The sequence below is a fragment of the Plecotus auritus genome (genome assembly GCF_963455305.1).
Source record: "Plecotus auritus genome assembly, chromosome: 4".
Taxonomy (NCBI): Eukaryota; Metazoa; Chordata; class Mammalia; order Chiroptera; family Vespertilionidae; genus Plecotus; species Plecotus auritus.
The window spans coordinates 40,514,468-40,540,806 of record NC_137775.1 but is presented as its reverse complement, the minus strand read 5'-3'; the positions used below and the strand labels follow the sequence as shown (position 1 = coordinate 40,540,806).

The 26,339-nt window shown below is 41.1% G+C and overlaps 1 protein-coding gene and 2 pseudogenes across 7 annotated transcripts in view; all 3 read left to right on the top strand.

Annotated features, from left to right (window-relative positions):
• Window positions 1-26,339, top strand: part of AFG1L (AFG1 like ATPase) — a 180,525-nt gene that overhangs the window by 116,946 nt on the left and 37,240 nt on the right. The window lies entirely within an intron of this gene.
• LOC308245918 (eukaryotic translation initiation factor 3 subunit M-like) lies at window positions 3,413-6,459 on the top strand (annotated as a pseudogene). Its single transcript has 2 exons — window positions 3,413-3,456; window positions 5,279-6,459. The product of its transcript is annotated as a eukaryotic translation initiation factor 3 subunit M-like (transcript).
• LOC308245917 (large ribosomal subunit protein uL22-like) lies at window positions 6,883-7,460 on the top strand (annotated as a pseudogene). The gene has a single exon. The product of its transcript is annotated as a large ribosomal subunit protein uL22-like (transcript).

Here is a 26,339-nt window from a genome sequence, read left to right as displayed (position 1 = left end):
CTCTGCCACCTTGTAAGCAGAAGCACTTTACTGTTTTTGAAGCAGAAATTAGCTAGAAAAATCACATAATTAAAATTGCATACTTTACAGTGTACCAAGGGAACTATTTCAGTTTATTATTCAGATTCTGATGATTATTTATAGGAGGTTCTTCATCTGCCCTTAAGTACTTTGTCTTTAAAGTACATTATAATTTTTAAAAACTCTTATAGCACTTTTTTCTGCTTTAACTTAGACAGCACCCCCAACGCCCAGCTTCTTTTATATTTGTGTTTTCTGAGCTTTTTATTCTGATATTCCTGATTCTTAGCTACTTATTTTTTGCTACTCCAGATGTAATTTCTTCTTCTCTTCCTCCTCCTCCTCCTTCTTGTCTTTATTTTTCAAATAAGGTAATTCTTATTTCCTTTATTCTCACAAAATGTATCCCTATGTGGAAGAATTAAAACATTTTTCTAATGGGAAGTTCCCTAAATAAATATGGCAGTCTGGGTCTAAATTGTGGTATTTGCTTCATAGTGCCAGAGAGGTCTGGGTGGGATTTACAGGAGGTAGGAAGGCTGCTTTTGCTTGGAGCATAGCTATTTCCTCTCTGACCTACCTTGTGTTTCCCCTTCCTCGGCCTGATAAAAGTAACACAATTCTAACACAATTAAATGCAGATTGTGCTTAGGTTAAAACATGTCCTGGAGGAAAAATAATTTGACAACATCTGAGTCGAGGAAACTAGAATTACAAAGGATTTCATGAAACTCTGGAACAGCTTTCTAAAAAATATATATAAAATCATGTAATCCTCAAGGAAGGTAGATTTGGTCACAAATTTAACATTGAAAGTGTTTTCATCAGCCCTGGCCAGTGTGGCTCAGTTGGTTGGGCATTGGCTCATGTACCAAAGGGCTGCGGGTTTGATTCCCAGTCAGGGCAGATGCCTGGGTTGATGGCTCTGTCCCTGGTAGGGGGCCTACAGGAGGCAACCAATTGATGTTTCTCTCTCTCACATCAATATTTCTCTTTTCCTCTTTCGCTAAAAAATCAATAAAATAAAAAATGTTTAAAAAAGGGGGGCTTTCATCATAGTTTGGTAACTAAGATGAGAGAGCTGGGGGGCATACCTCAGTCAGAGGATAAGGCAGATATGTTTCCCAAAGGAGAATTATGAATTAAAATTATCTCAGAAGTGGAAGAATAATATTAGATACCAAGATAGGTTCCTAGGGATATAATTTACACTGCTTTACATGAGCCCTTGGATAGAATTTCTTTTAAGGCAGAGTAAAAGAAAAATTCCTGGGTCATAGTAATTTCTGATGTAGTTAGATTTCCTTTTATCTTCTTCTTATAGGAAAACAATTTTTTTCCCATAACAGATTTTAATGTGCTATGCTATATATTGCCCTATTAAAGCATGTATTTATTTTATTATCCTCTGCTTAAACATCTGGAGTTGGTTCCTAAATATGCAGGTCCAGACTACCCCATGTCAATTTTACTAGCACCCCAGTGGCCTAAAAAGAAAAAATTTCTAGCTTCCCTCCAGGGGAATACCAGACACTATCTCAGAATTTCATATAAGCAAAATCCCATATATGATCATAAACTAACAAAAATACTCATTAACTCAGTATTTTATTAGTCTAACTTTCCAAAGCCAATTAAAAATGTCTCCAAACACAATTCAAATAATCTCAAGAATAATCAAAGATTTTTTTTTAATTACCTAAAAAGTTGACATGGAACAATTTCTCTGATTTATAGTATTGTCTGATTTACACAAGAACTAATTCATACAAGGCATTGTATGTTTGTGTGTAATCTTATTTCATTGGTAGTTTTTTTCAAAATATATTTTTACAAGAGGCCTGGTGCATGAAATCTGTGCACTGGAGGGGTGTCCCTCAGTCCAGCCTGCACCCTCTCCAATCTGGGACCCCTTGGGGGATGTCCGACTGCCGGTTTAGGCCCAATCCCTGTGGGCAGTCGGACATCCCTCTCACAATCCAGGACTGCTGGCTCCCAACTGCTTGCCTGCCTGCCTGCCTGCCTGATTGTCCCTAACCGCTTCTGCCTGCCAGCCTGATCACCCCCTAACCACTCCCCTGCCAGCCTGATCGCTGACTAACTGCCCTCCCCTGCTGACCTTGTCGCCCCAACTGCTCTCCCCTGCAGGCCTGGTCCCCCCCAATTGCCCTCCCCTGCAGGTCTGGTCCCTACCAACTGCCCTCCCCTGCAGGCCTGGTCCCCCCCAATTGCCCTCCCTCCCCTGCAGGCCTGGTTGCCCCCAACTGCCCTCTCCTGCAGGCCTGGTTGCCCCCAACTGCCTTCCCCTGCAGGCCTGGTTGCCCCCAACTGCCGTCCCCTTCAGGCTTGGTTCCCCCCAACTGCCCTCCCCTGCTGGCCTGGTTGCTCCTAACTGCCCTCCCCTGCCAGCCATCTTGTGATCATATGGGGGTGGCCATCTTGTGCGAAGGTGTGATGGTCAATTTTAATATTACCTCTTTATTATATAAGATTGATTTCAGAGAGGAAGGGAGAGGGAGAGAGAGATAGAAACATCAATGATGAGAGAGAATCATTGATCAGCTGCCTGCTTCCTGCACAGCCCCTCCCCCCCACCCCGGGGATTGAGCCCGCAACCTGGGCATGAGCCCTGACTGGGAATCGAATCATGACCTTCTAGTTCATAGGTCAACGTTCAACCACTGAGCCACACCAGGCAGACATTTCATTGGTTTTATATTACGTTACATTTAGAAATCCCTGCATACCAGATGTTTATAGCCTATCCCAAGAAGTTTTCAATCTCACATAAAACAGACCCAGAGAATTTAAATTAGCAAGTTACAAACCACAGCAAGCTTGAGTGCAAATATCCAAACTTTTACATAAAGTTTCTCATGATTGTCCAGTTTTTCATTCTGCTATAACCACGAGATGAGCACAAAGTCATTTTCTTGCTGGTTGCTTGGTGGATTGGGCTCAGTAGTAGATCCCTATGTGTGGAATATAGTTTGCTTAAATCCAAACAGGTCAACCAAGCACTAAGGCTTCCTTTTGCATTTGGATGAGGGCTTGAACCAGTCTTTTATTTTGAATTGCTCGGTGTTTGCTATGAGAATGTCTCCCATGCCTTCCAGAGAATTTAACTGCTTCAGATTAGCTATCTGCTTGGGGGCTTGTGGCAATAGAAGTTACTATTGTATATGATGAGCATGTCTTTTCAGACAAGGAAATATCACTGCTGAGGGATACATGGGATTTTCCCCAGGCCATTTCCCTGTCACTTTTGGGAAGGTTATGGTTTCCTGGGAAGACACAAGACATCTGGATCAGAGACAAATGATTTCATTACTCTTGGCACGGATAACATTATGTTGGTTCCCTTCTTGCTCCCTAGTCCCACTGCGGGGGAATGCTGAGTTTTGCTGAGGGCCTAGATGGATGCCTGCATAGGCAGTGAGTTGTGCTATAGGAGAGGGATTCTGAGTTTGGGAAATGTACTATTATATAGCCAGAAGTAAGCAAGGTAGACATTGTGTCTCATGATAGACATTGCCTCATCCCTCAAGGTTTCTCACTACAAACACAACCTTGAGAAATCATATTCATAAACTAAAATATTTACAGGTAAAATAATACAGTGTCTGGGATGTGCTTCAAAATAATCCAGTGTGGGGGAATTAAGGGAAGGTATAGATGAAACAAGATTGGCCATGTATTGAGTGGGTGATTATTATATAGGCTTTATTATACTACTGTCTCCACATTTATTTTATGTGTGAAATTTTCCATAATGATAATTTTTAAAGGTACAAAATCTCTATTTTTTCCAATCATGCTTGTGAAAGTTTTATTGACTCTATTGATTTTCTCAAAGAAACAGCTTTTGCTTTATTGATTTTCTCTATTGCTTTCTGTTTTCTATTTAATTGCATTCTGATAATTCTCGTTATTTTTTACTTTTTTCAGCATAATTTGGATTTAATTTACCCTTCCTTTTCTAGTTTTTAAAGATAGAAACCCAAGTCCTTGATTTTTAAACCTTTCCTCTCTTCTTACATAAGCATTTTAATGTTACAAATATTCTTCTAACTACTATTTTAATTGCATCTCATACATTTTTAATATATCATGTTTTCCCTTGTAATTTATTATTTAGAAGTATACTGGGTTATTTAGAAGTATACTGTTCAGCTTCCAAACATTTGGTGATTTTTCTATATATCTTTTGGTTCCCAAATTTAATTTATTATGGTTAGAGAACCTGTGTTGTATGGTTTGAAGCTTTTAAGTTTATTGAGGCTTTAAAAACAGTGATTGCAGTTTGGAGGGGAATGGGTAGAAGTGGAAGAGGGCATAGAGAGGATAAAAGGTGATGAAAAAAATAAAATAAAATAATTGAAAAACAATATTGAGGCTTGTTTTATGCCCCACAGTCTGATGTATCTTGGAACATGTTCTTGTGCACTTGAAAAGAATGTGTATTCTGCTGTTGTTTGTAGAGTATTCTTTAAATGTCATTTGGTTCAAGTTGGTTGATAATGTTGCTCAAGTTTCTTGTACCCTTACTGATTTTTCCTCTACGTTTTCTATTAATTATTGAGATAGAGGTATTGAAATTTCCAACTATAATTCTTTCTCTCTGTGTGTAGCTCTCATTTTAGTACTCTTCCTTGAAAATTCTAGCTGCTAGGGCTTCCCCAAATTCTGAATTTTGTTTTCTGAACTCGCAGAGACCTTGGGGATCTGGTTGGGTCCCCTGAAGCCTAGAAACTCTCACCAAATAGTAAATTGGGGGCTCACCTCATTTGTTTCCTTTCCCTTGGAAACAAATAGTTTGTAGTTGTTTAAGAAAGGAGGGTAAATCTGGGTCCTGCTACTCAATAGTGGCCCAAAGTGGAAGTCTTCAATCCATTATCCTGAAAACTGGTAAATAAAAGGAGAGAATCAAATGTTTTTCCCTCCTGTTTTAGAAGAACTGATCCTTAGTATAACAAAAAACAGTGGGGAGATATTTATAGACGTTTTCTAGATAACAAATGAGAAAAGAATGAGATAATTTGAATAGGTCTAGAATATCACCATTTTGAAAAACCTTCATAATTTGGATCTAGTTAATGATCAATATTTCTACAATAATTGCTACAGAAAGGGAACCCGAATTTGATCAATTTATAGGAAATATTAGGGGAATGGAATATGTTGAATGATATCACAGGAGTATATTGATCAAAATATTTTAAAATTACATAAATAAATTGCTTCTTCAACAATCAAGAGAAAAAGAGGGTGTGGTTTACAAGTGTAGCTGCCCCAGTGCCTGGGCCTTCACCACGAGTGTCCTGGCCTTCATTGACATCACTGAGGAAGACCAGGCTGCTGAGCTTCGAACTTATCTGAAATCTGAAGAAGCTGAAATTTCAGAAGAGAACTCAGAAGGTAGACTTCATATAGATTTAGCTCAAATTATTGAAGCCTATGATATATGTCTGAAAGAAGATGATAAAGATGTTGAAAGTGTGATGAACAGCGTGGTATGCCTCCTGTTGATCTTGGAGCCAGAAAAGCAAGAAGCTCTGATTGAAAACCTCTGTGAAAAGCTGGTCAAATTTTGGGAAGATGAATGCCCATCTCTGAGACTGCAGTTGCTAAGCAATCCTTTCCATGGGATGGATAAGAATATTCCTGTAAGATATACAGTATATTGCAGCCTCATTAAAGTGGCAGCATCTTGTGGAGCCATCCAATATATTCCAACTGAGCTGGATCAGGTTAGAAAATGGATTTCTCTTCTGGAACCTTACCACTGAGAAAACACACACCCTTTTAAGGCTACTTTATGAGGCATTTGTGGATTATAAGAAAAGTGATGCCGCTTCAAAAGTCATGGTAGAATTTCTAGGAAGTTACACGGAGGACAGTGCTTCCCAGGCTTGCGTTGATGCCCACAGGTGTATTGTACGAGCACTGAAAGATCCAAATGCATTTCCTTTTGACCATCTTCTTACTTGAAAGCCAGTCAAGTTTTGGAAGGTGAACTTATTCATGATCTTTTAACCATTTTTGTGAATGCTAAATTGACATCATATATCAAGTTTTATCAGAATAATAAAGACTTCATAGATGCACTTGGACTAGTACGTGAACAGAATATGGCAAAAATGAGACTACTTGCTTTTATGGGAATGGCAGTGAAAAATAAAGAAAATTTTTTTTTATACAATGCAACAGGAACTTCAGATTGGAGCTGATGATATTGAAGCGTTTGTTATTGATTGCCATGAAAACAAAAGTGGTCTACTGCAAAATTGATCAGACCCAGCAAAAAGTAGTTGTCAGTCATGGCACATATCGGACATTTGGAAAACAGCAAGGCAACAACTGTATGACACACTTAATGCCTGGAAACAAAACTTGAACCAAGTGAAAAACAGCCTTTTGAGTCTTTCTGATACCTGAATTTTTTTAAAAATATATTTTATTGATTTCAGAGAGGAAGGGAAAGGGAGAGCTAGAAACATCAATGATGAGAGGGAATCACTGATTGGCTGCCTCCTGCATGCCCCACACTGGGGATGGAGCCCGCAACCCGGGCATGTGCCCCGACTGGAATTGAACCTGGGACCCTTGAATCCGCAGGCCAATGTTCTATCCACTGAGCCAAACCGGCCAGGGCTGATACCTGAATTTTTATGCTATAATTTTTTTTCTTTTGGGTAAACATCTAAATGATAGTAAAACATTTTAAGCTGAATTTGGGGGGGGGGGGGGAGGGGGGGAGTAAAAGAAAAAAAGAGAGCTGGAGAGGGAACCTGTAGTTTGAAAGAGACTTAAAGATCATACAAACCTTGTCCCATAAGCAACCTGAGGTGACTTCTGAAAATGGTTTGCTATTTACTTGACCCAGAAAACCCCACAAAATCATGCAAATCAAGAAGTTCAAATTTTCGTGTTCACTTTAAGAACACTTATGAAACTGCCCAGGTCATCAAGGGCATGCATATCAAAAAAGCCACCTCGGATCCGAAGGATGTCACTTTACAAAAGCAATGTGTCCCATTCATCATTATAATGGTGGAGTTGGTAGGTGTGCCCAGGCCAAACAATGTGGCTAGACACCGGGTTGGTCACCCAAAAAAAGAGTGCTGAATTTTTGCTTTACGTACTTAAAAATGCAGAGTAATGCTGACCTTAAGGGTTTAGATGTAGGTTCTCTGATCATTGAGCACATCCAGGTGAACAAAAAACTCCCAAGATGTGGCACAGAACTTACAGAGCTCATGAACAGATTAACCCAAACATGAGCTCTCCCTGCTACATCAAGATGATCCTACTGAAAAAGAGCAGATGGTTCCTAAACCAGAAGAACAGATTGCACAGAAGAAAAAGATTCCCAGAAGAAACTGAAGAAACAAAAATCTTATGGCCCTGGAGAGAATTCAGCATCAAGTAAATGCTAATAAAAGTTTAAAAAAAAGAACATGTAAACCAATTGCAGTATATGGAGCTTGTTAAATTCTGAATCAAACAAATGATAAGAACAGAAACAAACAAAACAAAACAAAACCTTATGGGATAATCAGAGAAATGCAAACACTAACTGATTATGTCATGACATTGGAGAATTATTGTTAACTTTGTAGGATATTATTTTTGTTTTTTAACAGCTTTATTGAGATACAATTAACATACCATACAATTCCCCATTTAAAGTGTATCATTCACCCTAGCCAGTTGCTCAATGGTTAGAGCATTGGCCTGTGGACTGACTGAAGGGTCCAGGGTTTGATTCCAGTCAAGGGCAACTACCTCTTTTTGCAGGCTCCATCCCCTGCCGCGTGCAGGAGGCAACCAATTGATGTCCCTCTCTCGCATCGATGTTTCTCTCTCTCTCCCCCTCCCTTCTACCGTGTTTCCCCGAAAATAAGACCTACTTACAGGTTTCCTTCTGAGTGAAATATAAGGCATCCCCCGAAAATAAGGCCCCAGGCTCTGTCTCAGAATGAAAATTAATTTACCGTAAACTGGTCACTAGGGCCGCCCCAACTGGCGTCTAGCAACCAGTGACGTAGCGCGGAGTCCTGACGTCACTGCTGTGTGGAGGCGGAGCGGAGGTCGGAGTGAGCGGTGAGCGCGGGGCGGGAGAGAGGAGAAGACTTTCGCAGATGCGTGTAGAAGAACAGGAGGATTAGAGCGTACGGGACGCGGCAAAGGTGGTGAGTGCTGGTCTGTCTCTGGTGACACTACCTGATGCTCGCGGCCGCCTTCATGATGACTGAAGGTTCTCAGTCAGTGGCAGACCCTGCTCCATCCCAGATCCAGGCCCCAGCAAGCCCAGTGACAGTCCCCAGGCAGGCCCCAGGGGGTAAATGTCTGATAAAGGGGTAGGGGGGATGTCTGGTGAAGGTGTTCAGTGGCACAGGGGTGGGAGGAGGGGGATCACTTAAAATGACACAGGAGGATCAGAGGGGACAATCAAAATGACACAGGAGGATCAAAAGGGGTTACTAAAATGGTAATCCCCCCTCTGATTCTCCTGTGCCATTTTGATTCCCCCCTCTGATCCCCCCTGTATCATTTTGAGTGATCCCCCTCCCCCCACCTTGATACCCCAATTCCTTTTTTTTTACCCCTACGGTAGAAATGAGCGCAAAAAGAAAAAGCTACTCTGTGGAGTACAAGAAAGGAATCGTGGAAGACTCTTGGGGCCAAAATCTTACTGCTTTCTGCAAAGAGAAGATGTTGAGTATCCGATTGGTCCGAAAATGGCGAGCAGAGTATGGTAACCTCATTGAACAAGTGGACAAGGGAAATGCTAAAAAGCGCAAGTGTGGATCAGGTCGGCAACCATTATTTTCCGAGCTGGAAGACCTGATCTGTGAATGGGTTGTTGACAGGAGAGCAAAGGCTTTGGTTGTGAATAGGGCTCAGATTCAAGAATTTGCCCTTGCAATGGCACCACAGTTTGACATAGCCCCTGAAGACTTCAAAGCATCACAACACTGGCTGGATAATTTCCTTCAGCGAAGTGAACTGTCTTTAAGAAGATCTACAACATTGTTTAGGTTGGAAGATACTCAAGTTATTAAGCGAGCACTTGCATTCAAGTCCTTTATTGATGATGCTGACTTCTCTAAATACAATCTTTCCAACATGATTGCTATGGATGAAACTGCAGTGTTTATGGGCCAATCATCTCAAACAACAATTGAACAGTGGGGTGCCTCCTTAGTATACATTCCCTCCACTGCTTACGAAAGTGCACGTGTTTCCTGTATTTTGGCAATTCATCTGGATGGCACTAAAATCCCACCTTTAATCATTTCTAAGGGCAAGAAGGAAAAGATTGAATGTGTTTTGGGCGTTTTTATTCTTGAAACTGAAAAAGCCTGGGCCACACAAGCAGTTATAAGGAAGTGGGTCGATTTAATGCTGCCGCTTGTTATGCGAGGGAGCCAAAGAGGTCTGCTAGTCTGGGATGCAGCCAGCACTCACCGCGCTAAAGACATGAAGACATTTCTTCACGAAAGAAAAATAGATCAGATAATGATGTCCGCAGGAATGACGGCCTATCTCCAGACTCTTGATATTGCAATAAACAAGCCATTCAAAGACAATTTGCGCATGGAAATTAATGACTACATTGAAAATAGAATGGAGAGAAATCAGCGTGGAAACTTTGTGAAACCTAAACTGCAAGAAGCTGTGATTTGGGTGAAGAATTCATGGGAGAAAGTCACTGACAGTTGTATTGCAAATGCACTGCGAGCAGGCTACCTTGACAAGAAGTACTCATTTAAAGACAGTGCTATTGCTAAACATGAGAGATTTGGTCCACTGATTCTGAAAGAAATGGAGTCACAAGAAATTCACCAGGAAATTCAGGAATTGGATTGTTATGATGATGTTCCAGAAGATGATGACATGATTGTCATTGAATAAATGAGTAAATTCTTGATACTGTAGGATTCACAGTTGTCCGGTTTGTGTTGACAACTATTGTACTACCGTACCGTATACAGGTAATAAATTTCCTTTATTTTCATTTAACAATAAATGTGTCCCGTATTCTTCTTCATGGAAAAATAAGACATCCCCTGAAAATAAAACCTAGCGTGTCTTTGGGGGCAAAAATTAATATAAGACACTGTCTTATTTTCGGGGAAACACGGTACTCTCTCAAAAAACAATGGAAAAATATCCTTAGGTGAGGATTTAAAAAAAATAAAATAAATAAAGTGTACAATTCAATGACTTTTAGTATAATCACTAAATTGTGCAACCATTATCACAATTCATTAAAAAAATTTTATCACCCCCCAAAAAAACAGAAACAAAAAACAAACAAAACAAAACCATATCCCTTAGCCACCACTTCTCCCCACATAACCCTGCTCCCCAATCAGTTTAGGCAACCTACTAGTCTACTCTGTGTCTCTATAGATTTGCCTATTCTGGATATTTCATATAAATGGAATTATAATAAGATGTGGACCTTTGTGATTGCCTTCTTTCACTTAACATAATGTTTTTAGGATTCATCCATGTTGTAGCAGGTATCATTACTTCATTCCTTTTTTATTGTATTCCATTGTATAGATATATATCTTTTATTTATCCATTCATCAGTTGATGGTCATATGAGTTATTTCTATTTTTTGACTATTGTGTGAAATGCTGCTATGAACATTCATGTACAAGTTTTTCTGTGGACTTATATTTGTACTAGAGGCCTGATGCACGAAATTCGTGCAGGGGGCTCGGTCCCTCGCAGCCACAGCAGCTTGCCTCAGCCCTCGCAGCCCTGGCTTTGTCTGGAAGGTTGTCCAGAAGGTCGTTCTGGTCTAATTAGCATATTACACTTTTATTATTATAGATTTCTCTTGTATAAACGTAGGAGTGGAATTTTTGGGTATGGTAACTCTGTTTAATCTTTTGAGGAACTTCCAGACTGTTTTACAAAGAAGCTGTGCCATGTTATAGTCCCACCAGCAGTGTATGAGCTTCCCATTTCTCCACATTTGTGCCAACATTTCTTGATTATAGACATATGTGTTAATTTCCAAGGGATGTTGTTACAAAGTACCACAAGCTGGGTGGCTTAAAACAACAGAAATTTATTCTCTTATACTTCTGGAGGCCAGAAATCCGAAATCAAGATTTTGACTGGGTTATACTCTCTCCAAACATTTTGGAGAGAAACATTGCTTACTCTAGTTCTGTTGCTTGCCTTCAACACTTGTGATTCCTTGGCACATAGATGTATCACTTCAGTCTCTGCCTCTGTCGTCACAGGGCATCTTCCTGTGTCCCTCTCTCCTCTTCTTATAGAGAGAGACATTATTATATTGAATAAAGCACCCATCAACTTAACTGATTGTATCTATAAAGACACTATTTCCAAATAAGGGCACATTTTGAGGTAGTGGGGGTTGGGACTTTTACTTCTTTATTTGGGAAATACAATCCTAGTGAGTGTGAAATAATATCTCATTGTGGTTTTTATTTTTGTTTCTCTGGATGGCTAATGATGTTGAAAATCTTTTCGTGTGTGTTGACTATTTGTATAGCTTAGGAGAAAGGTCTTCAGGTACTTTGCACATTTTAAAATTGGGTTGTTTGTCTTTTTATTATTGGATTTTAAATCAATCTTGTATTTCTGGAATAAATCCCACTTGGTCATGGTATATAATCCTTTTTATGTGGGTTTAATTTGCTAGTATTTTATTGAAAATTTTTGTGTTTATAGTCATAAAAGATATTGGTCAGTGGTTTTCTTTTCTGGTGATGTCTTTGTCTGGTTTTGCCATCAAGGTAATACTGGCCTGATAGAACGAGTTGGGAAGTGTGCCCTCCTTCTTTAGTTAGATGTTATCTTTCTTCTTGAATCACTTTCAGAGTTTGTGTCTTTCTAAGAATTTGTTCATTTCAGTTAGGTTATTTAATCTGTTGGTATACATTTACTAATTGTTTTCCCTTATAATCCTCCTTATTTCTGTAAGGTTGGTAGTAATGTCCTCTTTTTCATTCCTGATTTTGGTAATTTAGTATTTTCTCTTTTTCTTGGAATATCTGGCTAAAGGTTTTATTGATTTGCTATATTATTTTTCTATTCTCTTTCTAATCCTTATTATTTTCTTCCCTCCACTTGTTTTAGGATTAGTTTTCTCTTTTTTTCATTGTGGAAAGTTAACTTGTTGGTTTGAGATTTTTCTTCTTTTTTAATGTAGGCATTTAAGTTATAAATTTCCCTGTAACACAACTTTAGCTGCGTCCCATAAGTTTGGTATGTTGTGTCTTCATTTTCATTTGTCTCAAAGTATTTTCTAATTTCCCTTTTGATAGTTTTTTGACCCTTTGGTGATTTAGGTGTGCTGTTTAATTTCCACATATAAGTGAATGTTTTTTAATGTAACATTTAAATTATTTTAATGGCCTTTTCACTATTTTTTTTTTTTTAGTGAAGAAGTATTTATTCATATAAGAAGTATAAAGTAAAAAGTTTCATTCACTTTGAAATGTTTCAAATTCAAAATGAAGCATTGTATGTAGCAAGGTCAGTAATGGTAATGAATCTGTATTCTAAGGCCACCTGCAGGGAAAAGGCTGCTATGGGGGAAACTATAGTTTGTTCTCAAAAGTAGATGCACAGTAGTATCTTTCTCATAGGAACACCTGTTGATACTTTGTGAATGAGAAAGACTCTGTGACATTACAAACTTATGACTGTACTAGAGGCCCGGTGCACAAAATTTGTGCATGGGGGGGGGTGTCCCTCAGCCCAGCCTGCACCCTCTCCAATCTGGGAACCCTCGAGGGATATCCAACTGCCCGGTGGGATTGGGCCTAAACGGGCAGTCGGACATCCCTCTCACAATCCAGGACTGCTGGCTCCAAACTGCTCACCTGCCTGCCTTCCTGATTGCCCCTAACAGCTTCTGCCTGCCACCTGATCACCCCCTAACCACGCCCCTTCCAGCCAATTGATGCCTAACTGCTCCCCTGCCAGCCCAATTGCCCCTAACTGTCCTCCCCTGCCAGCCTGGTCACTCCCAACAGCCCTTCCCTGCCGGCCTGGTCACCCCTAACTGCCCTCCCCTGCAGGCCTCATTGTCCTCAGCTATCCTCCCCTGCTGGCCCAGTCACCTCTAACTGCCCTCCCTTGCCGGCCTGGTCACCCCTAACTGCCCTCTCCTGCAGGCCTGGTCGCCCCCAACTGCCCTCCCCTGCTGGCCTGGTCACCCCTAACTTCCCTCCCTTGCCAGCCTGGTTGCCCCTAACTGCCCTCCCCTGCCGGCCCGATTGCCCCTAACTGCCCTCCCCTGCTGGCCTGGTCACCCCTAACTGCCCTCCCCTGCAGGCCTGGTCCCCCCCAACTGCCCTCCCCTGCAGGCCTGATCACCCCCAACTGTCCTCCCCTGCAGGCCTGGTCACCCCTAACTGCCCTCCCCTGCTGACCATCTTGTGGCGGCCATCTGTGTCCACATGGGGGCAGCCATCTTTGTCTACATGGGGGTAGCCATCTTGTGTGTTGGAGTGATGGTCAATTTGCATATTACCTCTTTATTATATAGGATATTAGTAAAAAACAAGAAACAAAACAACTTTCTACTTTATATCCTGTATGGTATAGTCAGGTTGGCTGTTTATTTTGTCTGTTAAAATCATGAAAATGTCCTATTTGACATAATTTAGATCAGGGGTGGGCAAACTTTTTTTTTTTTTTTAATAAATCTTTATTCAGATTATTACAATTGTTTCTCCTTTTTCCCCCCATAGCTCCCCTCCACCCAGTTCCCACCCCACCTTCTGCCCTTACCTCCCCCACACTGTCCTCATCCATAGGTGTATGATTTTTGTCCAATCTCTTCATGAACCCCCCCATACCCCTTTCCCCCTGAGAATTATCAGTCCACTCCCTTTCTATGCCCCTGATTCTATTATATTCACCAGATTATTCTGTTCCTCAGGTTTTTAATTCACTTGATTTTTAGGTTCACTTGTTGATAGATACGTATTTGTTGTTCATAATTTTTATCTTTACTTTTTTCTTCTTCCTCTTCTTTAAGAATACCTTTCAGCATTTCATATAATACTAGTTTGGTGGTGATGAACTCCTTTAGCTTTTTCTTATCTCTGAAGCTCTTTATCTGCCCTTCAATTCTGAATGATAGCTTTGCTGGGTAGAGTAATCTTGGTTGTAGGTTCTTGCTATTCATCACATTGAAAATTTCTTGCCACTCCCGTCTGGCCTGCATAGTTTCTGTTGAGAAATCAGCTGACAGTCGTATGGGTGCTCCCTTGTAGGTAACTAACTGTTTTTCTCTTGCTGCTTTTAATATTCTCTCTTTGTCTTTTGCTCTTGGCATTTTAATTATGATGTGTCTTGGTGTGGTCCTCTTTGGATTCCTTTTGTTTGGGGTTCTGTGTGCTTCCTGGACTTGTAAGTCTATTTCTTTCACCAGGTGGGGGAAGTTTTCTGTCATTATTTCTACAAATAGGTTTTCAGTATCTTGCTCTCTCTCTTCTTCTGGCACCCCCATAATTCTGATGTTGGTATGCTTGAAGTTGTCCCAGAGTCTTCTTACACCATCTTCGACTTTTTGGATTTTTTTTTTGCTTTTTGCTTTTTCGGTTGAGTGTTTTTTGCTTCTTTGTATTTCAATTCTTTGACTTGATTTTTGTGTTCCTCTAGTCTGTTTTTGGGTCTCTGTATAATATTTTTTAATTCAGTCAGTGTATGTTTAATTTCTAGTTGGTCCTTTTTCATATCTTCGAGGGTCTCGTTATATTTATCGGCCTTTTCTAGGATATTCTTGAAAAGCCTTATAACCGTGGTTTTGAATTCTATATCCAGTCGTTTGTTTTCCTCCATTTCTTTCGTTTGTGATCTGATTCTTTGACCCCGCATTTTCACTAATTCCCTGAGTTGGTAAGGTAGATATTTGTGCTAGGTTTCCAATAAGGCCCAGTGGGTCTGCTTCCCCAGTTAACCTGAGGTGGACACTCTTGGTGCACCCCTTTGTGGACTGTGTGTACAGCCTTGTTGTAATTAAGTCTTTATTGTTGTTGGTATCACTGGGAAGAATTGACCTCCAGGCCAGTTGGCTGTAAGGATCAGCTGTGTCTATGCTGGGAGAAGTTCGGTGCTGGAGACAGCCTTATAGGATTAGACTTGCCAAATTGCAATAGCCTCTGTGCTCAGCTTGGATGGGGTGGAGTCTCAGTCTTGGCTTCCCGTCAGCCTTGCCCTTGTGCACACATGCGCGCCTTCAGACTTCTGCCTTCCCCTGCTCCCGAGTCTCCGCCCAAGAGTCCAGACTCCTCCCACAAGAGCGTGGGTCCCCAGGGGCTCGCCTGGAACCGGGGTTCAGTGCAGTCAGAACTGGGGCCCAGTGCAGTCAGGAGCCTCTGACTCCCTTCCACTAGGGAAAGCCTGTGGCAACCTCCGCAGCCTTTGTGCGCACTGGCACGCGCGCGCCTTCAGACTTCTGCCTTCCCCAGCTCCCGAGTCTCCGCCCGAGAGTCTAGACTCCCCCAGTAAGAGCGTGGGTCCCCAGGGGCTCGCCCGGAACTGGGGTTCAGTGCAGTCAGAACTGGGGTTCAGTGCGGTCGGGGGCTTCCTTTCCCCTTCCACCAGAGAAAGTCAGCTAGGCTCTCAGCCACCCTTCCTCTCTGCGCGCACAAAGCCTCTCTGCCGTACCTCCAATTCTCTGTGAGCTTTTCTCTTTCCTTCTAGTTGTAGAATTTTCACTCAGCCAGCTTTCCTGTGGTTCTGGATGGTGTCCGTTCTGTCTTTTAGTTGTAGTTTTGAAATTGTTGTGCGAGGCAGCAGTTTAGGTGCTTACCTATGCCGCCATCTTGGTTTCTCTCTCTGGGCAAACTTTTTGACTCGAGGGCCACAATGGGTTCTTAAACTGGACCGGAGGGCCAGAACAAAAGCATGGATGGAGTGTTTGTGTGAACTAATATAAATTCAAAGTAAAGGAGCGGAGAGGAGAGCAAGAGAACCGGATAGAACAGCTGGATCCGGCCCGCAGGCCGTAGTTTGCCCACAGCTGATTTAGATGCACATTTAAATATTTATTAATTTTGTGTTAACTCAAGGACCACTGAATTAAAACTTATTTCAAGGGTTTGAAACACCACCTAAAAAGTGGTACAGCAGCAAAAGAAATTCATCTTGCATAGACTTCGACGTCAGGTTCTATCAGTCAGCTCAACACAACTTTTATCTTCTATTCCTTCATTGAACTGTCATTTGACAGTCATAGCATTTGTTTTCTGGGAGGCCTGACAGGACCAGAGTAGAGCTGGCCAACCATTTCTAGCTGAACACATTGACAGAGTATTCAATTGTATGGCTATACTCATCTAGTGAAGTGTAAGTAGGCTATGTACATACTATGTACATGAGTAAATAGCATGTGTACTTATAAAAGTACAGAATAGCCGAAACCGGTTTGGCTCAGTGGATAGAGCGTCGGCCTGCGGACTGAAGGGTCCCGGGTTCGATTCGGTCAAGGGCATGTACCTTGGTTGTGGGCACATCCCCAGTGGGAGGTGTGCAGGAGGCAGCTGATCAATGTTTCTCTCTCATCGATGTTTCTAGCTCTCTATCCTTCTCCCTTCCTCTCTGTAAAATATCAATAAAATATATATATTTTTTAAAAGTACAGAATAAAGTTTTTATATTTCCTTAAAATCCTTATCTTATTGTTATTTCATCTTCAAATAGATCATGTTTATAAGTAACAGTCAATCTTCAACAGTAGAAAAGCTGACCTAGCAAAAAGTCCTAGGTCTTTAGTTGCTTGCTGTAACTATTAGTTACTAAAACTCCCTGGCTTCTCTTTCCTAGGTGATATGACTATCTTCCCCTGGAGAGGAGTTAGAGCTTCTTACTCCCTAGCTTTTTAAAATCTTTTTAAAAATCTTCAATCACTATAAGCTTTCTGAACTTTTATGAAAAATAAATATTTTTGGATCTACTAATTTGCAATTCTACATGTTACATCACTGATTTATTTGTGAGGAAATGCAATATATAAATTTGACAGAAATTTTATGTGGAGTTTGGGACTCAGATGAGGGAGGGGTGAAGGTCTGGAATTTTGAGAGCAAAAGGTGCTAGATCCCACTTTTTGTATTAAATGCAGGTCAAAATTAATAGGACCAGGTAAGTTACTCTCCAGGCGATTGAGAAGGGTGGGAAATTTAGAGACTGAAATGGATCTCTGAACAGTCAATTAAGCCTTTGAGTGATTGAGAAGAAGATAAATACTAGGACAGAATCCATACTAACAACTGATTCCGTTATGTAAAACAAGACTACAGGATTTGAAATGCAACCAAGTCTGTTTTATATGAAGGCAAGTATAAACCAACTTAATCTTGGACCTGCCTCCAGCCCCAGATTATGTTTGGTGTGAGCACAAAGAGCTGTACAGCATGAATGCACAAGGAATCAGCAGAGTGAGAAGGCTCACTGCCAGGGAAACTTGGCACAAGAACTCCAAGAGGAAGGGGAAATTTCTCCCGCGTTGAATCAACTTTGGCTCTCTGGAATAGAGAACATGGAGAAAGAGGGACCAGGGAAAGCCAACCCTATTCTACTTGTTGATACCTTAACAAGCTGTTGATTTTTAAAAGGGAATGAAGGGGCAAAGTGTGGGTAGCATTCTGTTCCCCTGAGTCAATCCTAATGAAGTGGGAGGTTCTTGAAGAAATTAATTTCCATTTAAATTCATGTGTGACCCTCTTCTAGAAGCCTCCACTTGTTTGGGAATTTTTGTTGAGAATTTCAAACGATCCAGCAATAATGAGGCCTTTTTTTTTTTTTTTTTTTTTTTTTTTTTACGTGTTCTATTTCTTGAGTCTTAGTTTTATGTTGAATGCCTGATTTTAGCTGTTGAAATTCTCTCAAAATTGGACTGGCTGGTTACTTTCTTCTCTGTATACTAATATGATATGGAAAAATAAATCATGATTCTCATACTTCTAAAGCAGCCAGGCTTTTAATCCAGGAAACTGTACTCACAGGATTTCTGGCAGCAAAATAGTGGTTGATTCCAGAGATTTTTTTGACTTAAAGACACAGTGGTACTCCTCAACAGAAAATAGAAGCCTGCCCCTCCACTGCAGTTTCTGAGCAAAACAAAAGGTGACCGAAGCGATGGAATTGGTGGACATTACCGAGCATTATAGATAAAGGGAAAGAGCCTGTGCTCTGCTTGGGCCCCCAACATTCCATCCCCCAACAAGAAGCACATGAAAGGAGTGACTGTTTCTTCTTCACGAATGACTTTAATTCTCATACTGTGCTCAACTTTTTTTTAAACAGTTTTTTCTTTATTGATTAAGGTATTACATATGTGTCCTTATCTCCCCATTACCCCCCTCCCCCCCTCCCCCACTCATGCCCTCACCCCCCTGGTGTCTGTGTCCATTGGTTGGGCATATATAAGTCCTTTGGTTGATCTCTCCCCCTTACCCCCACCATCCCTACCTTCTCTCTGAGGTTTGACGGTCTGATCGATGCTTCGCTGTCTCTGGATTGTATTCAACTTTTGATGATCTGTTTTGCATCTTGTCTGCACAAAGGACTACTATACAGTAGCATCTCACTGAGGAGCAGTTACACAGAATTAAAGGAAGTCACTTAAATTCTTTATCACTACTCAGTTGTAGAAGCTTATGTTTCTCTCCTCATGCAAGGAAAGGGGATACGATTCATAACATCTGAGCTTAATTCCTGTGTTTTCTCCTGATCATTTTGATGTTACCCAAGTCACTCTGCCTTAAGATCTGCCTCTCTGTGGTTAAAATGGAACTACACAAAGCTGAACAGAACATTTTCTTTCATGCTGTGTGACATGATATTCAGGTGGCCTCAAAAGAAAATTCTGACTTTAGCTCCCTTTTACACTGAAAAAAATCATGTTTAATTTAGTGCCATCTTTAGGCTGTAGCTTTTTCATGCAACTGCTTTTGACTACCAGGTTTTGTCCCTTCTTCTAATTTTATTGGTTGGGCTGGAATATTTTAAATTTATGTTTGTAATTTGAAAATAATTTGAATGACTATTTATATTTTTTATAATCTATATCCATGTGTATTTTTTGGTACATTTGTTTCCTGAATATACCTATTGCTGACCTTAGGTCTTGTGTCCCAAACACTTGATTTTTAAAAAAATCTAGCTGACCCTGGTTCTTTTTTAGAGTTTCACAGGCATGATTGTATTTCTGTGTATAGATTTGTGTTGTTGTTGTTAATCCTCACCAGAGGATATTTTTTTCCAGTGATTTTTTTAAAGATAGAGTGGAAGGGAGGGGGACAGAGAGAGAGAGGAGAGAGAAGCATCAATGTGAGACACATTGATTGGTTGCCTCCTGCACTCACCCCTACTGACCAACTGACCCATGGGGAGGGGGGTGATGGGAGGAGGAGGGAAGGGAAGACCAGGGATCAAACCTGCAGCCCAGGTATGTGCCCTTGACTGGGAATTGAAGCCTGGACCCTTTGGTGCATGGGCTGACGCTCTAACCATGGAGCACATCGGGCAGTGCCTGAGTATAGATTTTTAGTGTAAGGTAAGGTTGCTGTATTTTTCCTACTTAAAAAGTCAAGTGATCTTAGGTATTTTTTAAAATGGACTTAAAAATTTTATGTATATTATAATAATCACACTAGAGGCCTGTTGCATGAAGATTCGTGCAATAGGCCTTCCTTCCCCTGGCTGCTGGCACCGGTTTTCCTCTGGCACCCGGGACCCAGGCCTTCACTCCGGCCGCAGCGAGGCTTGGCTTCTCCGGCCGCAGTGGAGAAGCCAAGCCTCTTCAGTCTTCAGTTGTCTTAGGTCTTCAGTCTTCAGTCGTCTACAGTCTTCAGTCTTCAGTCTTTGCTCGGGCCAGAGACTTCAGTTTTGCTTCACACCTGTGTATGCAAATTAACCTGCCATTGTTGTTGGGTTAATTTGCATACTCACTCCTGATTGGTTGGTGGGTGTCACGGAGGTATGGTCAATTTGTATATTTCTCTTTTATTAGTGTAGATGCTACTAAGAAAATCCTTCTGGATCAATTAGTGCATTAATTGAATAATATATGTATTTTTTATGCCCCACCCATTTCCAAAACAATTTGAGGCAACTTACATTACAATAATTTATAATACATTTACCATAATCACTAAAATGGAAGAGATGGAAAATTCCAAGTGTTGGCAAGAATGTGGCACAAGTGGACCTCTTTGTCCACTGCAGGGGAGAGAGTAAATTGCTACAATCACTGTGGAAAACTGACAGTATCTACTAAGCTGAACATAGGTCTACCTTCTGAGTAGACCTGTGTTTTACTCCTAGTCATACACAATGGGCATGTATACAAAAACTTACGAAAGGCATCCTATCTAATAAAAGGGTAGTATGCAAATTAACCATCACTCCATCACAAAGATGGCAGTGCCCATAGCCACAAGATGGCGGCACCCAGTCCTCTCTGCCCTACCGGAGTCCCCCAGTCCCGAGGGGGCGGCCACTGAGAGTGAGCAGTGTGAGCGGCCTGGCAGAATGCTTGCTTCATCGCCACGGTGACAAGGCAAGTGTTCCGCGCCCAGCTGCGGATGGGCCTCTGAGCAGCGGGCACAGAGCGGCCAGGCGCCGCAGAGAGCTACTAGTGCATGGATTCGTGCGCAGGGCTAATAGTGTACTAGAATGTTCACAGTAGCACTATTCACAGAAACCCCAAACTGTAAGCTACACAAATGCTCTGTATAGTTTTGTGTCCGTCTAAAATTCATAGGTGAAGCCTTAACCCCGCAATGTGCCTGTATTTGGAGAAAGGGCCTTTAAGGAGGTAATATTAAGTAAAAGGAGCCAGACTCATATTAATTAGGGAAATGAGCTTACATGAAGCAATATGTACCCTAACACCCAACTAGAATGAAGACTTGGAAATGATTTAGGACACACTCTTAATGATTTGATGTGTCTGCAAAATGACATTTTCTTATGTCTGAAATTTTTGTCAACCAGCAAAGGTCAGGACAGTCAGATAAGGTAATTATTGCTTGTGTTTTAAAAACCTGTAATTTAGGCCCTAGCCCGGGAGCTCAGTTGGTTAGAGTGTTATCCCAATACACCAAGGTTTCGGGTTCGATTACCAGTCAGGGCACATAAAAGAATCAGCCAATGAATGATAAATAGTGGAACAACAAATTGATGTTTCTCTCTCTATGTCTCTCCCTTCTTCTCTTTCTAAAACCAATCAATTAAAAAAAATAAAAACCTTTAATTTACAAAATAATAATTTTCACATATAAATATGAGGTATTTAAATTTTAAAATAATTTTATTTTGAAATTATTTCCTTTTCATGTTTTCTACATCAAAAGTCTATATCAGCTAAGAGGTTATGCTGCTGGGGTGCTTGGAAGCGGTTGGTGGGCGGGTATATGGCGGCCAGGCCTGGGACTCCTCGAGGTCAGCTGGCACCGTGGGGTCACTCTTCCTGACTCCAAAACTCACAAGGCTGGGAGGGGAGGTCGGGGCTCACAGGGACCAATCCTTGGTCTCACTGATAGCAAACATACCCAACACGGGGACGGTGACTGGGACTAGGACGAAGATTTCCAGGGCCTGGCGGTAGAGGGCCAGGACCCCAAGGAAAGAGAGTTGACTGCCTCCATGCAAATGAGCAGCCCAGATGGATAAGGAGTTGAGGTGACGGGAATGCTGAGCTCTGCGGAAGAGCAAGTGACTCCAGACTCTGAAACCCCCAATTGCTTGGGTAAGTGGGGCTCTGAGTTGAAATTCCACTGCAGATCAGAAGTGAGACTCCAGACACCCCATAAGTGTGGCCAGATGTTTAAGGAGCTAACTCAAAATGCAGCTGGGAGCCTGGCCACAGGGACCTGAGGAAGCTGGTATGGATTGGCGAGGAAGGGACACTTTCCGCACCGACGATATGTTACCAGACTGCGGCCAGTTTTGTGCTCTGACACCAGGGCACTTTCACCTCCAGGCGAACACCTCGCGGGTCTCTCAGCCCTCTCTTTCACCTCCAGAGCCTTGCGCAACAGCCCAGGACCTCTCCAGACAGGCTGCACCCAGCTGCACCTCCGCAACAGCTGCGCCAAAGGGTTGGCAATACCATGATGTGACCAAGCCCGCGCCACCAACCCTGGTAGCCTGTAGAGGCTCCCCCCCGAGATGCCTATACCTTCTGTGCCTGACCTCCAAGTACCGTCCACCTGGCAGCCCTCCTGGTGCTCCTTATGGTGGCTGGAGAGTCATGCGCCCCAGTGGTTACTCAGCCGGTGGGATTCGCCCTCAGACCTCCCAACACCGTGCCTGTATGAAGACCAGCAAACCCAGAGTTAAGACCTTAATAAGATTCTATCTAGCCACTGCTTTGGATGTGTTGAGGTTTTGTTTCTGCATCTTGGATGCTGGCATTCTTGAATGTTCCTGCCCTGGCTTCTTGTGTTCTTCGAGTTAGTTTGTAGCATTAAAATACTGATTGGTCTAATAAAGTGGGATTGATTTGGCACCCCCCCAAAAAAACAAACAAACAAACAAACAAAAGGTCTATATCAGATAGAGATAATTTTACATGTTATTAAAATATGTAATCTTGTCATAATATTACAACAGTGATAAGCTATGAATTTATTGTTATATTATCATTTTACAGAAAACTGTTGAAACTTTTAGTATAACACTATGATAGAAAAATGATTCACTGTTTATTAATATGGACACTCATTATTATTTGAAAGCGAATTATTGAGATAAATACAGAATAATTTAGGATTTCAAGATTAATATCTTTTGGGAGCTTGGAAACACTTTTTCGGGAATTCTCCCTGATTATCCAGCTGTGTGGTGACACCTTTCCAGTCCCATCCCCTCACTCCTCTGGCTCCTCATTGCCAGAAGGATTGAGTTTTCTATTGGAGTTTTAGTTGCCCTGAGCAGTACTTACTTTACGGTCTCCAATCTGAGTCAAATGGTTAACTCACCCCATGTTTTCCCCTTCTCCCAGTGTCAGCTCTCTCCAGAATCTGCCCCCTTCTGTTCACTGTGCAATGTCTTCAGGCCATCTGTTTTGTATTTTGTCCAGTTTATTGCTGCTATCAGTAGGAGGGCCCGCTGGGGTGGACTTTACCTGGTACCACTAGAAACAGAACCCTTCTCTGTGTTCTGATCAAACACACACTCCAGTATCTTTCTGAGAAGGCTACATGGGAAATATATTTTTGGAGGCTCATCTGTCTGAAAATGCCTTTATTTTGCTTGATTAATACTTTAGGCATGGATAGTTTGATAATAATGTTCCCTTAGAAAATTTTAGACACTATGCCATTTTCTTCAAGTTTCTATTATTGCTCTTACAAAATTTGACGTGAATTGTTGTGACCTTTTATATTTTGACCTGTTTTTTTCTTCTTGGAATTTTTAAGATATTCTTTCTTCATTTTTAATCCTCACCCGAGGATATGTTTTTATTGAATTTTAGAGAAAAAGAAATGGGGGGAGAGAGAGAGAGAGAGAGAGAGAGAGAGAGAGAGAGAGAGAGAGAGAGAGAGGGAGAGAGAGAGAGAATGTGAGAGGGAAACATCAATCGGTTGCCTCTTGTACATGCCCCAACTGGGGATGCAACCTAAAACCTTTTGATGTATGGAAGATGCTCCAACTACCAGAGCCACCTGGCCAGAGGTCTTTCTTTATTCTTTATTTCCTGAGATTTCATGATAATGTACCTTGGAATGGAGCTTTCATCCCCATTCTTTGTGCTGGGAATTCATTGGAGATATATATATATATATGTATGTATGTATGTATGTATGTATGTATGTATATATATATATATATATATATATATATATATATATATTTGATCTTTTACAGAGAGGAAGGGAGACGGAGAGAGAGTTAGAAACATCAATAAGAGAGAAACATCGATCAGCTGCCTCCTGCACACCTCCCACTGGGGATGTGCCCACAACCAAGGTACATGCCCTTGACCGGAACTGAACCTGGGACCTTTCAGTCCACAGGCCAATGCTCTATCCACTGAGCCAAACCGGTTAGGCTCATTGGACTTTTTCACCTTAGAAAATCATGCCCTTCAGTTTTAGGAAACTTTATTTTTTCTTTCATTTTTTTTTTTTTTCATTTATGATGGCTTATGTGATTTCTTACCTTTAAAATTGTTTTTTGTCTCTTTAACCACTCTTTCTGTGGTGTCATTTTATTATCTTAATATGGTTTTATTCAGATGTTGTACAGGGCTTTTTGTAAGTCAAATAGCATTTCCCCTGCAAAGTTAACCATAGCAAATAATGTTCTTACAATCCTTTGAAAAGGAGTGGTTATTACTTGAAATATGACAATTCCAACCCTTCATAATGACTGTGTGCTTAGTTGCATTTTAAAGGCATTTGCTATAGAACAGTTGAATTAAGTGCTTGCATGTTAAATGCCTGCCACCTAATAATTATCTCAAGGGAGAAATTAGTTTGGTTTAGTTTAAGCTTAATCTAAGGATAAAATAATTTGTCATATTCGTTTTCTTTTTTCCCCTTTTATTTATTTATTTATAATTCTTTATTGTTTAAAGTATTACATATGTCTCCTTTTTTCCCCATTGACCTCTCCCTGGTCATTCCCACCCCACCCCACCCAACACATGCCCTCACCCCCCTACTGTCTTTGTCCATGGGTTCTGTTTATATGCATGCATACAAGTCCTTTGGTTGATCTCTCACTCTCCCCCCCTCCCCTGCCTTCCCTCTGAGGTTGGATGGTCTATTTGATGCTTTTATGTCTCTAGATCTAGTTTAGTTTATCAGTTTATGTTGTTTATTATATTCCACAAATGAGTGAGATCATGTGATATTTATCTTTCTCCGACTGGCTTATTTTGCTTAGCGTAATGCTCTCCAGGTCCATCCATGCTGTTGCAAATGGTAAGAGTTCCTTCTCTTTTACAGCAGCATAGTATTCCATTGTGTAGATGTACCACAGTTTTTTAATCCACTCATCTGCTGAAGGGCACTTAGGCTGTTTTCAAATTTTAGCTATTGTAAATTGTGCTGCTATGAACATGGTGGTGCATATATCCTTTCTGATTGGTGTTTCTGGTTTCTTAGGATATATTCCTAGAAGTGGGATCACTGGGTCAAATGGGAGTTCCATTTTTAATTTTTTGAGGAAACTCCATACTGTTTTCCACAGTGGCTGCACCAGTCTGCATTCCCACCAGCAATGCATGAGGGTTCCTTTTTCTCCACATCCTTGCCAGCACTTGTTTGCTGATTTGTTGATGGTAGCCATTCTGACAGGTGTGAGATGGTACCTCATTGCCATTTTGATTGGCATCTCTTGGATGATTAATGACTTTGAGCATGTTTTCATATGTCTCTTGGCCTTCTGTATGTCCACTTTCGAAAAGTGTCTATTTAGATCCTTTGCCCATTATTTGATTGGATTGTTCACCTTCCTTCTGTTAAATTATATGAGTTCCCTATAAATTTTGGAGATTAGGCCCTCATTGGATATAACATTGGCAAATATGTTCTCCCATGCAGTGGGCTTCCTTGTTATTTTGTTGATGGTTTCTTTTGCTGTGCAGAAGGTTTTTATTTTGATATAGTCCCATTTGTTTATTTTCTTCTTTGTTTCCATTGTCCTGGGAGCTGTATTGATAAAGATATTGTTACGACATATGTCTGATATTTTTCTGCCTATGGATTCTTCTAAGATTTTTATGGTTTCCCATCTTATGTTTAAGTCCTTTATCCATTTTGAGTTTATCTTTGTGTATAGTGTAAGTTGGCGTTCAAGTTTCATTTTTTTGGCATGTATCTGTCCAATTTTCCCAACACCATTTATTGAAGAGACTGTCTTGACTCCATTGTATGTTCTTGCCTCCTTTGTCAAATATTAATTGAGCATAGTGGCTTGGGTCAATTTCTGTATTCTCTGTCCTGTTCCATTGGTCTATATGTCTGTTCTTGTGCCAGTACCAGGTAGTTTTGAGAATAGTGGCTTTGTAATATAGCTTGATATCTGGATTGTGATCCTTCCAAGTTTGTTCTTTTTTCTCAGATTGCTGCAGCTACTCAGGGTCTTTTTTTATTCCATATGAATTTTTGGAGAGTTTCTTCTAGGTCTGTGAAATATGCCGTTGGTAATTTAATGGGAATTGCATTGAATCTGTAGATTGCTTTGGTAGTATGGACATTTTAATGATGTTGATTCTACCAATCCATGAGCATGGTATATTCTTTCATTTGTTTATATCTTCCACTATCTCTCTTTTCAACCGTCC